This window comes from Panulirus ornatus, chromosome 22 (genome assembly GCF_036320965.1).
Source record: "Panulirus ornatus isolate Po-2019 chromosome 22, ASM3632096v1, whole genome shotgun sequence".
NCBI classification, from domain to species: Eukaryota; Metazoa; Arthropoda; class Malacostraca; order Decapoda; family Palinuridae; genus Panulirus; species Panulirus ornatus.
In genome coordinates, this window is record NC_092245.1 from 10,611,939 (window position 1) to 10,628,114 (window position 16,176).

General features: G+C 46.8%; 1 protein-coding gene across 2 annotated transcripts in view; it reads right to left on the reverse strand.

Moving 5' to 3' along the window:
- Positions 1-16,176, reverse strand: part of LOC139756545 (ras-related protein Rab-24-like) — a 369,051-nt gene that overhangs the window by 79,117 nt on the left and 273,758 nt on the right. The window lies entirely within an intron of this gene.

Here is a 16,176-nt window from a genome sequence, read left to right on the forward strand (position 1 = left end):
GAAATGGAAAATTTGTGCTGCGTTCTAGGAATATATAAACAAACTAGGTATTACTAGCGTTAAGGTTGCATCTGCACAACTGAAACATCCTATCTGTATCTGAGTTCAAGGAGGTACGTATGACAGACCAGACGCAGGTCGAGTAAGAGAATATGGAGCAGATATGTGACGTGGAGGAGGGTAGTGCTGAGGGGCAGCATAAGGGTGTGCACTGGACTATTTGTTGACAATAGGAAATCGATGATAAAAAACAACAGCAACAGAAGCTTAAGGTTCATCCACTGGGGGGAACTGTTCGTCTTGTAAGTGTTACACAATCAAACTTTACAACATAAACACAAGAGGAGTCTCGACCAGCGACTTCTCTGTGTAGAAAATGTCAGTCGGAGGAGATGTCGCTAATTCTAAGATTCACTGACGACAATGATTTCCTTATAATTTCGAGGCTTAAAACAAGTCAGTAGCAAGTTGATATCAGTGGAGGTCTCATCTTCGAGGACGGGCCTTATTAGGCGAGACTTGCAATTCGACTGGCTGGCGGTACACAACTGCACAGGAAGTTGGTTTGGTAAGAGCCAACTTGACACCTGATGAAAATAAACAAACGAGAGAAGATTTTGGGCAGGGGAAGCGTTCGCTTGCTGAAGACGACTCTGGCGTCTCCGGGCTGGACCAACAGCTAACGCTGAATTTACGTAATGAATTCATAAATAATTTGTGTCAAATATAAAGTAATATAAGAGCCATTGGATCTATCATGCTGACCTACCAGATGAGGGACTCTTGTTACCTGCTAGTGTGGCCAGGATGGCCACTCACCCACCAATTATCACAGCTATACAATGTCTCCCAAGGGGACGAAAAATTATGGTTAGGTTGAAAATGAAAAATGCAGCCAGAATCTGATGTATTACTGGGTAAGTAATTAAATCTAAAAGATGTTTAATCTGCCGTCAAGTGCAGAAAGGGTACGATTCCTCCTCAGGGTCAGAGAGCCTAGTTATCAATATTTTGGAGGAGACAGGCGTCTCCTATGAATGTAGCATCAACCAGGGTGTTACAATGCTCACATCACCAGCACAGTACATGACCATCTCCATCTCTTGCAGGCTTGGATCTGAGACTACCAACTTAAGGCTCACTCCCCTGACCATTTGATGAAATAAATTTGTCACCTGAACTTGGAACTTCGTAAAGTCTCAGTCACTTCCAACAGATGCTCACTGTAGTCTATACTGACCTTAATTAAGAATGCGCGTTACTGAAGCATTATTAGGATATACATAATTCTAGAGTTATGTGTGATCAAACAAAGTTTCTGGCATGTGATAAGATACCTGAAGTGATATGAAACACTGCAAACACATGAGATTTTTCCCTGGTCACAAATCAAGTAATGAGGGTTATGACTTTGCTTTGGAATCTTTCAGTATACCAACGGACCAGGTATTACGGTGGATGGCGGATGGGGGTCTGAGTGGCCCATGAGTCGGCAAATGGCCGGTCACTGACTTGGTCTGACGCTGTGATCTTTACACAGCCTACAGAGGTCCCGGTGTGGCTAGAGACCTGCACAAGAGGATGTGAAGCCTTCAACACCACATGTCTCTTGGATCAAGAATGAAATTTTATGTGTGTGTCTAGCATCGAGAACACACACAAGTTCTGGGAAGGTTTACTGACCTTGGCCGCGTGGGCACACGAAAGCTAAGAGAAGCCTGAGTTGGGCCGGCTTACCATATAAAAGACTCACTCAACTAGAACACCTGCAGCCGTCAACCAGTGAGACAATTGTGCTCAATATCTTACTCTACTGATGGTTGGCTGGATAGCTGAGTTTTAGACCTACCATCTGCCAGGGTTATGAAGGCCGTCAACCTCGAGTTATAAGCAACATTTCAAAATCTTCAGGTGTTAACTGATAATTCTCAGATGACAAACATACACTCTCATTATGTATATTTTCCGTGCCACCTGGACATTTAATGTTGACCTGAACAGAGAGGTGAACGAGTTGTAAGATAAAGCATCTAACCAGAATGACAATATTACAGAAATGATTCAGTTTTACCTAAGGTTACTGACTGAAACTAGAATTGTTCCATGCCTGCCCCAGGAGCAGAGCTCGTGGCTCGACCTCTGGGAGCAGATCCTGGTGAGACAATTTCTTTGAAGGAAATTCCTGGAAAACAGAAGTGTTCCAAGCATTGGCAGGGAGGCGGGTCGGTGAGGCACCAGTGCTGGGGCTGGTGAGGGAGTTGTAACGGTTACTGGGGCTTGAAGCTGAAGTAAAAGGATGAGCGCCACAACACAATGCCCCATCATCAGCTTCAACACTGAATAAAGTAAATTTCCTCTATGGTCAAGGTTATGGTTATCTGCTAAGGTGTTGTGCATGGTGTGCCAGGTATTACGTAACTAAAATGCGATGAAACATGACCTCGTCATAATTCAAGAACTAAACACTAAATTTTCTACGAGAAGCACCAGTATTTTATCAGTCCATGAGACCTAACATACTGGTTCCCGGCTCCGCCTCATCTCAAAACGTGTTAATGATCTAACATTCATCAGAGGAGAGCCTGAAACACTGACGGACAACGTCCAAACAAACACATGCTCATTAAATGATAATACGTCTTTTTCACAACAAACTGCGGAAAAATATATTTGATATAATCTGTTCAGTAAACTGGCGATACAATATGTAAACATGATTCTATTCTATAATCATTTCATATAGTGAGAGGATACATGATCTTCTCATCTGCATAAATATCAACTACAAAATAAAGACTCTCCTCGCTATTATCGTGTGACTGCACAACACCAGCACCAGACCCGGCATCTTGCCCACCTGCATCATCAAAATATTAAACATAGAGTCAACAAAGTCTTTCTCTTTTAAAGTAATTAATTTCTTTCTTTTATAATCATATTATAGACCTGAGTAACGTTACACGTTGCACGAGAATGACAACGATACCAGTTCACTTTCTCTAACACAGGCACATGGTCACACTAATATGAAGTCTGCTACCCTGTGGTAGGGACTGGGCTGTTCTTGTGGCAGTCTGTACCACCTGGGATGGGTTCCATGTGATTGTGGTGCCGAACCTGGAACTCGGGGACAAGGGATGTCAAGCGACAGGTGACGGTGGCGAAAATGGTGCTCTCTATATAGCTTCTTGCCGAAGATATGGCGATACGTGTGTGGGAGAAGTAAGATGACGGGGTACAGATAAGACTGGAAGCGCTACGGTTAGTGACGTTAAGCAGTGTTTTCCTATCATGCCAGCAACAGCTCAGGAAATACTGCCGTGTGCCACACTATGTTCTTGTAGCGAGCGACGACACATTGGCCGGCTACTGCTACCACTTCCAGGTTCACCTCATCACTACCGGCTGTACCCTTATGTACACATCACTACCGGCTGTACCCTTATGTACACATCACTACCGGCTGTACCCTTATGTACACATCACTACCGGCTGTACCCTCATGTACACATCACTACCGGCTGTACCCTCATGTACACATCACTACCGGCTGTACCCTCATGTACACATCACTACCGGCTGTACCCTCATGTACACATCACTACCGGCTGTACCCTTATGTACACATCACTACCGGCTGTACCCTTATGTACACATCACTACCGGCTGTATCCTCATGTACACATCACTACCAGCTGTACTCTCATGTACACATCACTACCGGCTGTACCCTCATGTACACATCACTACCGGCTGTACCCTTATGTACACATCACTACCGGCTGTGCCCTTATGTACACATCACTACCGGCTGTACCCTCATGTACACATCACTACCGGCTGTACTCTCATGTACACATCACTACCGGCTGTACCCTCATGTACACATCACTACCGGCTGTACCCTTATGTACACATCACTACCGGCTGTACTCTCATGTACACATCACTACCGGCTGTACCCTTATGTACACATCACTACCGGCTGTACCCTCATGTACACATCACTACCGGCTGTACTCTCATATACACATCACTACCGGCTGTACCCTTATGTACACATCACTACCGGCTGTACTCTCATGTACACATCACTACCGGCTGTACTCTCATATACACATCACTACCGGCTGTACCCTCATGTACACATCACTACCGGCTGTACCCTCATGTACACATCACTACCGGCTGTACCCTCATGTACACATCACTACCGGCTGTACTCTCATGTACATCACTACCGGCTGTACTCTCATGTACACATCACTACCGGCTGTACTCTCATGTACACATCACTACCGGCTGTACCCTCATGTACACATCACTACCGGCTGTACCCTTATGTACACATCACTACCGGCTGTACCCTCATGTACACATCACTACCGGCTGTACCCTTATGTACACATCACTACCGGATGTACCCTCATGTACACATCACTACCGGCTGTACCCTTATGTACACATCACTACCGGCTGTACCCTCATGTACACATCACTACCGGCTGTACCCTTATGTACACATCACTACCGGCTGTACCCTTATGTACACATCACTACCGGATGTACCCTCATGTACACATCACTACCGGCTGTACCCTTATGTACACATCACTACCGGCTGTACCCTCAAATACACATCACTACCGGCTGTACCCTTATGTACACATCACTACCGGCTGTACCCTTATGTACACATCACTACCGGCTGTACCCTCATATACACATCACTACCGGCTGTACCCTTAAGTACACATCACTACCGGCTGTATCCTTATGTACACATCACTACCGGCTGTACTCTCATGTACACATCACTACCGGCTGTACCCTCATGTACACATCACTACCGGCTGTACTCTCATGTCCACATCACTACCGGCTGTACTCTCATGTACACATCACTACCGGCTGTACCCTCATGTACACATCACTACCGGCTGTACCTCATGTACACATCACTACCGGCTGTACTCTCATGTACACATCACTACCGGCTGTACTCTCATGTACACATCACTACCGGCTGTACTCTCATGTACACATCACCAGGCGAACATATTTTAGACAAACATTTACTGACAGTATGACATTACAGTAATATAGCCATTAGGCATACCTGAGGAAAACGAAGTATGTACTTGAATGTGTGTGTGTGTGTGTGTGTGTGTGTGTGTGTGAACACCCTAGTGCATGGGTACGCACGTGACCATGCACATGTACATACTGTACATACAACTCTGGGTCATTTCAACAACCATCATAACAAAAGATCCTACAGCTGTGCTTGTCTCAGTACACATCATAACTACCACAAGTCTTACTCAGTAAAGCAGAAAAGTTACAGCAGACTGGACACGTTTGGGTAACAGGAGGCAACTTACACTTGAAGGTTTTGGTTGGGGCAACACCCCAGAGGTCATACATGCAGCATGACTGGGTCAAGGGTCACAGCCAGCCAGTGAATATCTGATGACTACCGTTGGTTGGAAGGGAGGACTTGAGTATGAATGTGGAGGGTGCCAGAGTGAGTGTGGGGTGCCAGGGTGCTGATCAGGCTAACAGGGAGGATGGAGCCCACACAGGCAAAGTTGTTATGGGGGGATGGGGCACACACTGGTAAGGCTGATGGGGGGATGGGGCACACACTGGTAAGGCTGATGGGGGGATGGGGCACACACTGGTAAGGCTGATGGGGGGATGGGGCCTAATCTGGTGTGGCGCACGAAGCTGGATGAGGCTGACAAGCAAGTCACTGTTGAGGAGGAGGAGGAAAAGGGTTTGGTCGACTGTTGCTGTTCTGTTGATGACAGTTTACGTGGTTGGTGGGGCTTGTGGTGGGTGAGGGAGTATGACCAGAGAGTGAGTGTGTTTGGTGGGATGGTGTGACTGAGGAAACTAATGATGATCACGAGGTTGATGATGATGATGATGATGATGATGATGATGATGATGATGATGATGATGATGATGATGACTGAGTTTGGAGAGGCACTATGTCGTCGACGTGGTCGTGATACTTGTGGCTGAGAGAAATACACGGGACTGTGGCAACAGACCGGCCTGTATACCTGACACGGCTGGCATGGTTCAAGTCACGAGTGGCTGACGGCAGGTGATATGGCAGGAGCGATGTGTTGGCTGACGGCAACGTGGTAAACTACAAGGTCTGTATGGCAGACAACTTGGCTGATGGATGATGTAGCAGGTGACATGGCTGGCTGTGCCTCGTTCATGATGTATCCCACCTCACCAGGGACAGCTTCCAGCACTGTATCTGTGGACGACGAGTCGCACGGTGTTCACCTCTGCCGTGCAGCGACGCCTCTATCTTACCGTGAGTAACGTCAGCGATAAATCTGAGTGCATTCATAACGACGATACAGTGGAACAAAAATTGTTCTGTCCTGAGGTTGTGGCCAGCACAGCTGCTGCAGCTGGTCATGCATATCACGCAGCAAAAACTAAATAGTCAAGATGGAGTCGATGCGTCGTCGGTGTGGAGGATAAACTATAACTGTGTCTGACCAATAATCCTGCCATCACTACCCCGGCAGTGGAGAAGCCCCAGGGCCATGTGTACCTACCGTTCACCTGATGATATAATTATAAGGATATCAATAACACCTTGCCCAACACACACACACACACACACACACACACACACACACATACATATATATTCGTAAACACGTACATATTCATGTACACGTAGACGCGCGCGCGCGTCATGGCCGCTCACAAAAGCCTGGCAATCAGGTAAATCGGTCAAGGGCGGGAGTGTGGCGGGCAGTGTGGCCCAGGTGGTCGGGACAGTGGCCGCTGTGAGGCACCACAGCCTCGGTAACGTTGGCTACACTGTCTGAGTCCTGGTGCAGTCACATGGCACGACCACTGGGGCACGACCACTGGGGGCACTGACCACTGGGGCATGACTACCGGGGCACTGACCACTGGGGCACGACCACCGGGGCACTGACCACTGGGGCACGACCACCGGGGCACTGACCACTGGGGCACGACCATCGGGGCACTGACCACTGGGGCACGACCACCGGGGCACTGACCACAGGGGCACGACCACCGGGGCACTGACCACTGGGGCACGACCACCGGGGCACTGACCACTGGGGCACGACCACCGGGGCACTGAGCCAAGGTGGCACGACCACCGGGGCACTGACATGAACAGTGGAGGGAAGGTAAGGACAATGAAGGATCCTGGCAAGGGTAACAAGGTGGCGGCGGTGGTGAGAGACAAAGACTTAATGAATGAGGTGCGGGGATGTTGGGAAGGTCGTCTGAGTGGTGGTGGTGGTGAGGAAGGGGCACTAAAAAGGGCACTGGATATTCTAATGATATAAAGGATTACTACAGCGGAGAAAGCTGGTGGGAAGGGCAGTGGGGAAGCTAGTCGTCAAGGGCAGTGGGTGAAGGGAGTGTCCAGCTCCGACTGTACTGCCCACCAGCAGAACACTCCAGCCCTTGGGTCACCATCCACACCACTCCTCGCTCCTCCTGACTTACAGCATGTCCTTCCCTCCCACATTACTGATGGAAGGTCAAACATTGTGCTAGTGTCGTCATGAGGTTAGTCATGGAAGGGAATGGCTTCTTTTGGCATACCATCATCAAAACATCTTACTGTTAGATAAATTCTATCAGCTGTAGTCCGGACCTGTTTTATCCAGTAATGATCTGTTATTCTTAAGCTTAGTTTCCTAATAATATAAGACAATATATTGTTATCATCCCATGATAAGAGCCTACCATTGTTATCATCCCATGATATGAGCCTACCATTGTTATCATCCCATGATAACAGCCTACCACTGTTATCATCCCATGATAAGGGCCTATCATTATTATCATCCCATGATGAGGGCCTATCAGTTATCATCCCATGATCAGGGCCTATCATTGTTATCATCCCATGATAAGGGCCTATCATTGTTATTATCCTATGATAAAGGCCTATTATTGTTATCATCCTATGATAAAGGCCTATCATTCTTGACAATAATTTTCATGTAAACATCTCGCAATGAAGCCAAAGAGTCCCATGTATGACATTGGAGCATTGGAGCTGTGAGGGAGGGACTGTGGCCCCGGGCTTTACATTCCCTTAAACCAACTGATGATGAAACTTTCACAAGATGTTTGAGTAACCCTGGTGCAGTCTGCCCGCTGTGTTCACTGTCTCTCCTTATCCACAATGCTTGAGAAGACCGACTCGTGAAGACTGGATGTCTTCACTTTTACGCTTCATGTTACCGACATTTATTCTAAACTAGAGAACCTTATGATATCTTAATTTGTACACTCCTGTGCACGACCTTATATAATATCTATCTGTCTTTTTTAAACGCCATCACAGTCGTTACGTCAGTAAATACGTACACACACATTAACAATTGACTGTCAAGGTAAATTATTGGAGATTTTTTTGATGCGACCAGTCATTTTAACCACGATAAAACTCATTATAACATTTACCTAACTATTCATACGGTAGTAAGATGTATGTCGGGAACAATACACCATAGTACGGCCACCACACGACTGGCCGGATCATCAACATTCATCATCAGTTCCCATCCCAGAGTATCCTGGTGACCATCTGCCTCATCAGCATCAATCACTGTCATCAGCAACATGAAGGCTCTCATCACCAGGTCGTGTACACTATAATCACATGCACAACAAACAAATATTCACCATTTCCAAAGGTTCAACATCCTGAGACTTCAACTGTCTTTTCTCGCAGTTATTTTTCCAGTGTTGAGACGCTGATGTGAGTCCAAGACTGTATTATACCCCACCCATCCTACATCCCATACCACACATACTGATGGATGACTTCCTTACCTCTTCCTCTGATGGAAAGGAGAAAGCTAGTCGGTGGAGGCAAGTCTGGCGTACTACACACACACACACACACACACACACACACACACACACACACACACACACACACACACACACACACACACACACAATGTAGAATTCCCTCCCTATACAGCACAAATGGGAAATTACCCAGAACTTCGTAACTCAGCAGACAATCAGTCCATATACATGAGTGGCCAGAATGTACCAGGAATGAGCAACATGCACACACAGCCTGATCTCTTACCCACACCAGTACGATAAATCACAATAACAAAATTGTCACTACTGTCACACCTGCAGCTGCCCATCAGCAAGTGAACCTCGGTATCATTGTACTTCAAGTGTAACATGATCTCGCAAGCGCTTCCACACTTGCTCCCCTGGGTGGTCAGGCCGAGCCATGGCCAGGTGACTGCAGGAGGGACATACACACTATCACCTATGACTGGAACAAGTGTGTGTGTGTGTGTGTGTATCTAGGCAGGACATCCTCTCTCGTCTCACTGAACATGACTGGTAATTCAGCATTCTTGATGATGTTCTCAACTCGTCTAACGATTATCTAACACTGCTCAGGTAAATTACCAATAACCTGGTCCAAGTCCATAGCGGGGTACAAACAAACTCAAGTATAGACCCGCCCGAAGTGTAATTCTTCGTAACAATACAGTAAACTAACACGAAGTTTCGTGACTCGTGTCACATTCTCAAGTGTAAGGAAAATCAGGTACGGTTTAAGTGTTAGTGGGCCTCGCCAGTAAAAGATTACATCTTAAGTGAAACGTCACCTTACGCGAGGCTGTATCACTGAGGCTGACGTCTTTTCAAAGAACTTCTCATTCAGATGGAGTCTACATTTCCCTGCTACCGGAAGTAGCGCAGACTAAGGCTGCAAGAACCCATAGAAAGGATAACACCAGGAGCGTTTCACAGAAAGTGGTCCTGGGGTCAATATAAGCAACCTACAACCTACAACAACAACATCTGTAGACGTCTACCTTGATGACTGTGCATGACTCTGGTTGGGCTGGGAGTTTACCCATCCTACATATGACATGTAGTTCAATGACGTCAGAGATACTTCTTATCATACATTAGGAAATATGTGTAAGAAATTCATCCACACGGATGTTTTATGCCAAATATTTGAGTATTGTATCTTTGCCTTCTATACCATTCCACATGTCTAACCAAGCACATAATTCCATACCAGGAAACAACCCATAGCACGGGTAATCGTGCTCAATAAATTCACAGCTTTTGTGGCAAATATCAATCAAATCTCCTCTACCGCCGTCCCACGGCGCCCCTACAGAGCCCCCTACTTGCCCTTCCTCACCCAGCTGCCCACAACCATTATGTCCTTTACTTCCTAGAACAAGTCCTTTTACCCATGACGTCAGGACCCACACCTGCAGGAGGGGAACTGACCTTACTGGTAAGGGTGAAAGGCCGTAAACCGTGGATATGTAATGGTGTGGGGAGGGCGAGGGCGAGATATCTGTGGCATGGCTGGTATGTACAGTGTGTCATATGGAGGGGATGGTACATGCAGGGGTTGGTATGACCCGGTGTTGGAATCATGGTGGTGACAACGTGTGTACAATACACATCACTCATGTTCCTTCTGCTTGCTATCAAGTAAGGAAAGGACAACATACGCTTACTGTCGTCCCAATCGAGAGCAATCATCAGGATCCTTCAAGGACAACTCTTGTGTCTCCAACTTCAGTTCATTCCTCACAAGTGTGTGTGTGTGTGTGTGTGTGTGTGTGTGTGTGTGTGTGTGTGTGTGTGTGTGTGTGTGATCCATATTTCCAGAGACAAGCATAAAGCATCCTCAGCTACATGATCTTGTCTCTGGTAGACCGATGGCTTCCCTCTCTGTACAGTACATGTGTTGGGAATGACTTTCTTGACCTAAGCTAGAAGACTTTTCTGTCTTCCTTAGTGGCTCTCTGCTACCTCTTCTGACTAACACGTTCATGATTCTTTCACCCTAGCTTCTAGGGGAGACTACAGAACCACCGGTGTACTGGTTCCTTCACCCAGCTTCTGGGGGGAAGACTACAGAACCGCCAAACTATATCATTCCACTAGGTCAACGTGCGAGACCATAACTATACCCACTCTTAAGACGATCTCTTTTCTGTGATTAGGATCTATAACACCAATCAAAAAAAAAAAAAATAGAGTCTACATTTACCGTATGTACTCGTATATAGTGCAAGTTTTTAAGACCAATTTCTTAATGCAAAACAATAAAGGGGTCGACCTATACATGGGGAATAGTTTCGTTAGGATGAAAGCCGTGCATGATGGAAGGGCGAGGAGCAACGTTTAGCTTCAGACATGAAAATATTTACTAGTTACTACCAGTAAACAAATTCATAACTGTCTCTAACGTCCATTACTGTAGTTTATCTGATGTGGGCAATATGAAGTAGAAAATACCAGTAAATGCAAGAAACTGGAAGAGAATAAACAAGAAAGATGTCGTTGGGCTATTTTTGGTCAGGGTGATGGAGAGAATACCAGCTGTTCGGTCTATTTTTGGCGGGAGAGTCATGCAAATACCCGTACTGCGATTTGTTTGGCGTCTCATGTATTTCAAAAAAACGATTACTTGTAAATTAAAAGTAGCGTAACATTGTATTAAGTAAACTTGTCATATTTCTGGGAAATAAGAAGCAAGACAATAAGATTATAAACATAATTTCAGCGTACGGTAATATTACTGTAGGGGAAACAGGACCTCAGTACACATGTGACTGTAAGATGTGGTCTTTCACTGTTCAGAAGGAAAGGTATCTGTGCCGCTGTTATTATTCCTAATTTATGTAACTAGCTTGTCAGAATGACCCGAACCATATTTGAGCATATATTTGCTGATAATACTAAACTTACGACCCAGACAATAGTCAAACCCATGACATAACACAAACGACCGAGAACAACGTCAGCATTCCTCAACATGCTAATGTACGGCGTTATGACACAGGACACAACAGCAAGGCCAGGTTAGCATAATTTCGGTGAGACAAGAGATCTGTTACAAGAATTTACTTGTGAGAAGGATTCTGAAGTTGACATAAGAAGAAATAAACTGAAAAATATTCACATAATTTATAAACAAATTATGGTACGTATCACCACTTTGGTTGCCCACCTGAGAAGGCAGCTAGGAGCAGGGTTAACACCGAGCACCGTGAGGCTCTACAGAGAGTAAAGAATCAACGTTACAGAAACAGGCAGCAGCACCCGAGTTGGTCACGCCTCCCGGGAGGCCGATGAAGTTAATAGCTACAACTATGAAGCTCCTTGTTCGGTCGGACGATGTCAGGATGGAGGAGTTCTCTAAAACTCAGCGTTAGTTTCACCAACACCAGTGGTCAAGTAACTTCACTCAAAAGCAATGTTACCCGGCGGGTTACCGGTGGCAGGGGAGGAGGCAGGAGGATGGATGGGGCAGCAGGGGAGGGAGGGAGGCACATATGATAAAGGTAAATCAAGACATCGAGGGACTGGCTCTCCTGGGCTACCGATATCTTACTTTTTTCGTTTCCTTGCGATTGTCTAGGAAACTAATCTTACCTCATCATTAAGGAAAGTAACAGACAAAACTATAATGTTTTCCACACGAGTGTCTCACGATGACTGGTGGGTGGGAGGGGTGACCGTGTGTAGTTGTGCCAAACCTAAATACATATAACTTGTATCAACAGATACAATGGGGTATCACATTATCCCCCACCAACACTCCTCTAGATGGCGTCCACTTGCATCCCTCATTCTCCCTCGGAACCTCTTCTAACACCACCACACTCACCACCAAGTCATAATGCAGCACCAACAATACCTCCGACAACCCCATCAGTAAGGCCAGCAATATCCACACTGCAGCAACACCAACAAAGTCACCAGTAACACCAGTAGTACCTAAACCACGACAAAGGCTGTCAACACCAGTAACACCTGTATTACTACAGCCCTCACCATCATGATGCCTTACATACATATCATCAAGAGGGAGAACCAAGGGTGAACTGGTCAGTCACGATGGAGTCAACAGTGCTACACTGTCCCTCTCACCTGTCGGCTGCTTCCACTCACTCACCTTGAAGCGGCCGGGCACCGCCTATACTGGAATCACAGGACTGTCTCTTGTCACGTCGCTTTCCAGTGAAGTGGTGGCACAGCTACGGGTTCGGGAGAGAGGCTACTGGGAGACCCCCTAAGCCACACTCTTGGCGAGAGTGACACCTAACTAGAGTACCTGGAGGAAGTACGTGCCCGCCTCACACACACACTACTTGAACTACCATCTACAGTGGCTCTGGACGTGGCTGACACGCCCCAAGAACCACTAAATACTGTGCTTTTGTGATGGAGTCATGGCTCCCAGAGAGAGGCGTACCCTCCCTGCCACAACATAATGAAAGATGTAGAGGACACGAAACGACTGCCAGAGACGTTACATGTAAAAAACACATGAGACCACGACGTGTGATGTGTGGCGAGGGGAGAGCGGACGGTTCGCCTAACCACAGCGGCCGGTCGCCCCGGAGCCTGGGTCACAAGAACCACAGCGGCCAGTCGCCCCGGAGCCTGGGTCACAGGGTCCACAGCGGCTGCGGTTGTGTCCGCTGTGCTAGTGCTACTGATGTGAGGCGCTGGGGAGGGGGAGAGCTTGTGAGATGTGGTGAGAGGGCAGGTGACGTTAGGTGAGATGGCTGATGAAAGCAAGTGTGAGGATGGGCGAGAAGGATGGTGAGGGTGAAGGTGAAAGCTGGTGAGAGGGATTGGTGAGAAGACTGAGCAGGCTGGTGACAGTGAGTGAGAGGGCAGGTGGCGAGAGAGCTGACGGCAGTGCGGGCCAGAGATAAAGAAGAGTGGACAGGTGAGGTGGCCGCCCTAGGCGCTCGTCAGAAGGCAGAAGGAACGCTGTGAGGTCCGGTGAAAGGTTCTTACACGGTGGGTCAGGGAAAGGGCGATGGTGGAGAGAGAGAGAGAGAGAGAGAGAGAGAGAGAGAGAGAGAGAGAGAGAGAGAGAGAGAGAGAGAGAGAGAGAGAGAGAGAGAGAGAGAGAGAGAGAGAATGTTAAGGGGCTGTGTGGAAGAACACTGGTAACACGGGGAGCTTCCAGTACCTTGTGTCAGCCGGGGTCTGCTGCTGTGCCGAGCAGCGCGCGGGCCACGAGACTTACCTGTCCTCACCCTGGTAACGCGGGCCATTATACCACAATACACACTGCCACAAAGATCTATGCCGACAAACTTACGTCACATCCTCCAGCATTACGTCATTCACTTCTGTAAAATCAGTGTGTTCAGAGAAGACTCCTGTGATGAAGAGTTGCTGCCTGGGATACATTCACGAGCAGCCCGGGGTCAAGCGCGCTGGGGTTCGAATCCTGGACGCAGAGGTATGTGGCTCAGGTACATATGTATGCATATATATATATATATATATATATATATATATATATATATATATATATATATATATATATATATATATATCAAAAATACAACCAATAATCACCCTCCCCTCACGATCAATTAACTCTCCACTTTAATATCGGAAATATGTACACAAAGTCCAACGGGTGGATTTGTAGGAGGGAAGAGGAACGCCAGGGATGTGGGGGATGATACTGCCTCCACCTACGGAGTAAAGTGTGGGAGTAAAGTCTGGTGTACATGGTAGAAGGAAGAGACTCCTGACGGGAGGCAGGGAGCCTGAGGCACCGCCCTACCATGACCCAGCATGGTGAACACAGCTTTCCCTCTCTTTCTTTGTTCATGACACAATGCTTATATCATCCTACATCCAAAATGCCTCATCATCCAGCAACCACACGTACAATGCTCAACCAACTGCCTTTCTCACCCAACTTGAGTGCCATAAGACCGACCTCACATATATCTACAAACTAACAACAGACACAGACTCAACAGACGGACCTCTTCCTGCTGACGATCTGGAAGATCCAGTGTTCCTCCGACGACCATATATTACCTGCGTGTCGTAGAAACCAACTAAGAGGGGCGGGAGCAGGTGGCTGGGGACCTTCCTTCATGTATCACTTTCCACATGAAGGAACAGAACGAGAAGCCAAGTAAGTTTTTCCTTTAAGTTTGTGTTATCTGTTCTTCAGTTATCCGCAGGTGGTTAGGTTACCCCCCCATACTACCCTGGCCATGTACAGTGAAGGTCCATAATGAGGTGGTTAGGTTACTTCCTCACTAACCTGAACTGCAGGTACATAAGGATGGCGTCTGGTGATCTAGCAGCAGCCCAGGTTCCTTGGTGTGTCTCAGCACTTGTGTTCCCACCTTACTTCTTACATAAAGCATTACGAATTAGGAAATATATTGAAATATACAGTGTGTGTGTTTGTGTGTGTGTGTGTGTGTGTGTGTGTGTGTGTGTGTGTGTGTGTACGGGGGGGGGGTGAGGGGAGTCCTGTGAGTCAGAATATTTCACATGAGGCAACAAAGAATCCCCGAAGGAGAGAGACAAGTCAGTGACTCAATATCAGAAGCTGAGTGTCTCAGCAGCAGGAGTCGAGTGTCGTAGTACCATGAGCTGGGTGTCCCAGCATCAGAAGGTGAGTGAGGACACTACGCAGCGAGGAGTGAGCACCCCAGTGCAAGCACACCCTCCCCTCCCTCAACTTCCAATCACAGAGAACTGGTATTATCCCTCCTCATGATCCGTGTTGACCAACTTCCCTGGACTGTTATGTGAACACTGGCTTAATCACTTACATATACTGTGCTCAATTCTCAGCTGGGCCATTGCTTCCCCAGAGATACCGCATGACCATAAATTTCCAACAGAATCACAGGTGTAATGTGTAGTCAGGCTCCCTGCAAGCTCAGCAAAATTCAAATTACCATCTTTTGTTTGGTATAATCTTAAATCTTTAACTCCTAAGTATTATATAAAAAAAAAAAATCAGCTCGCGTTTCCAACTAACATCACAAGCAAGGAAGTTTAGTATGATGTACCTGCCAGACTGCATCCACCCTGAACCAACTCTCATCTCCAGAGATTTTAACGCAAGGCATAAATCAACAGGTAATTCCAATCCTATCAGACCAAACGAGCACCATCTGTTAGCTCATGTCCTACTGGTATGGCACCTCCAGCATACACACATCTTAGGAGGAATCCTCAACCTACACAAAGGCTTAAATATTCGTCATACTTACACACTCACTGTTCTCAACACAAGGCAACGACGGTAATTCAAATCATTAATATCGATGATATTCT